The sequence below is a fragment of the Triticum urartu genome, chromosome 2 (assembly GCF_003073215.2).
Source record: "Triticum urartu cultivar G1812 chromosome 2, Tu2.1, whole genome shotgun sequence".
NCBI lineage: Eukaryota > Viridiplantae > Streptophyta > Magnoliopsida > Poales > Poaceae > Triticum > Triticum urartu.
Genome location: NC_053023.1, coordinates 703,629,521 through 703,632,359, shown reverse-complemented (window position 1 = coordinate 703,632,359; position 2,839 = coordinate 703,629,521). Strand labels below are relative to the sequence as shown.

The 2,839-nt window shown below is 46.3% G+C and overlaps 1 pseudogene; it reads right to left on the bottom strand.

Annotated features, from left to right (window-relative positions):
* Window positions 1-805: 805 nt before the first annotated feature.
* On the bottom strand, window positions 806-1,946 carry LOC125538039 (annotated as a pseudogene).
* Between the last annotated feature and the right edge of the window lie 893 nt (window positions 1,947-2,839).

Below are 2,839 nucleotides of genomic sequence, written 5' to 3'. Positions count from 1 at the left end.
CCATTGACTCAATTTCAGTCTTCTTTAATCTCTTACTGAACCAAATAATAAAAGCTTAAGCTTAAGCATCCACACACATAGAAAATGCAAAACAAATCTCACATAAAACTATCCCAAGTCAGATACATACAGGGGAAACCAAGGTGAGATAATAATGTTTCTTATAGGAAACAATAGCCATAGGTAAGTACGTACATTATCCTCCTGTCAGAAGGTACTTAGTTTTGTACTTCAAGTGGTACTGGGACATGAAACTAAGCCATTGAAATTTTTGAAACAGAATAGATGATAACACCAGTGTAGGCCATGAACAAAAATACAAAGAAGAACATAATCAAGCATAACCCACCTCGACCGAAGCAACGGTTGATCAACAGCAGGAACCTGAACCTCGTGATGCTAGACCATATATCTATGGTTACCCTTTTTATTTCCCCGGCCTAACCAGAAGTAGTTATCTGGACAAAATAGGGAGGCACACTTCAACAAATCAGTTCTTAGTAATTATAGAATGCCCGTATTAAAGGAAGTAAAATCAAGCATGTATGTGCTCTAACTTTCATAACTGCTACTAAACTCAGTAACTAACTTTACATACCAAAGTGTACAATTCTCAAGTCATCTTAAGCCAACAATGCCTTTTAGTAGAGCAATATATCAACATATCCATGATAGATGAGAAATGCAAATAATTTTGTCACACATCATAGCTGAAAAGTTCTATGCTACGATTAATAAGCAAATGAACTTCCAATAAGTATGCAAAGATGCAATGGCCAGGAGCTAATTTCGTTAATATTGTAATCTACTTCTGTAAAGAAAGAACCTCATCAACATTGTATTTTGATTCCTGCAGTGTTCACTCCAGAAATTAAGGTCTCAGTGTGCCAGATCATTGGCTTCTGCAGAACCAAAAATCTTTCAGAGGCTTTTAGATCTTCCATATCTGCATTAAGAAAAGCAACAACTAAGACATATGTATATTTTAGCATAGTTCCTAGCCTTCATCATAAAGAATATGAGAAAAATAATTGATGAAGGAGATATAATGCTGATGGATAGGCCAAGCGACCAAGGCGCGCCGGTTGCTTGTATCCAGCACACACGCCAACGACTGTGCGTGTGTCTGATCCAGCATTGTGCTTATGTCAAAGGTCCGCCGGGCTGACCGGCGCTCCCCGCACCACAGGTACGCCCAAGAACCATCTCAGCACGGCTATCCATTTCTATTCCCATGCTTGCTCATGCGTGTGTCCGCTCATACTTGTTATGTGCATATATGTTGGATTGCTGTTGTTGGGCGCTGGGTGCTGGGCTGCTTATGGTCTCAGTGGTGACCTTCTGGCTCGTGACGCCGCCATTTCACATCATCAACCCCCAACTTCAGGTATGGATTCCCACAACCTATACCTCATATGGGTGAGTAACAAGAATTACTATTTGCATATGTATACAACAAGAGGTGCTTTGCCAGATTCTGAAGCACACATCCAGCGATCTATCTATCCATCCATCCACAGATCCATCAATTCCTAAATCTATACATGAAAAAAATAAGAGCAGAGAGGGGGGCCGGTGCTCACCGTGGGTGGGGAGGAGGGGCCGAGGTGGAGCTGGAGCTGGAGCTGCAGCTGGTGCCTGGCTTCGATAGCCACCAGAGGCGGCAGGTGCTGCCAACAGCGACCGCGGCCGTAGGTGGTGCCAGGCGGCGGCGGCCCTAGGGCTCGAGCCAGGGAGGGAGCGCCATTGGAGGAGGGGTGGGGGAGTTGGAGGAGGGGAGTGGGTGCAGCAGCTCGCCTCCGCACCCAGGGCGGACGAGATGCGGGGGGTGGGAGGGGGGAGGGGCGGAGGAGGAGGGGACACGGTGGGAGGAGGAGGAGGGGGCGACGATGGGAGGAGAAGGAGGAGGGGCGACGAGGACGAGGAAGGAGAAGGAGGAGGGGCGACGAGGAGGGGGAGGCGAGTGGGACGGGAGGCGGCGGCTAGGGCTTCTGCACGGGCGGGCTGCTTTTTATACCCAAAGGTGAAAAGACTAAAATGCCCCTGGCGGGGCACAGAATTTACAGGCGGTGGCACGAGTACTGTCCATGGCGAATTAAAGGCGACGTGGCCATCTTCATCCTGCCTATGACTTCTTGAGGGTTTATATATGTTCAATGGCGAATTAAAGGCGACGTGGCCACCTTCATCCTGCCTATGACTTCTTGAGGGTTTATATATGTTCAATGGCGAATTAAAGGCGACGTGGCCACCTTCATCCTGCCTATGACTTCTTGAGGGTTTATATATGTTCAATGGCGAATTAAAGGCGACGTGGCCACCTTCATCCTGCCTATGACTTCTTGAGGGTTTATATATGTTCAATGGCGAATTAAAGGCGACGTGGCCACCTTCATCCTGCCTATGACTTCTTGAGGGTTTATATATGTTCAATGGCGAATTAAAGGCGACGTGGCCACCTTCATCCTGCCTATGACTTCTTGAGGGTTTATATATGTTCAATGATGGAACAAGTGGGGCGAACTGAGCAATCGTACATGAAATAACAGCTCGTAGTTCCGGTTTTGCTTTCTGCAAGTTTATTTTTGAACGTAGAAACTTTAATTTTGAGGCTCATAATCTCGCAAAGTATGCATGTAATCTAGGCATAGGTAGACACTAGCAAACGTGCCCGTGCGTTGCAACGGGAGTCCAATAAGCATGGCTCAAGTCCATCCCATTTGTGTCGCCACTTACATGCTTTCTAGATGGGCATATTGGCACAACGTTCATGCTTTGCAACACCAATTGCTATGAAAAGTGAGACATTTATCATCAATGATGAAGCCTTATTGTAAGT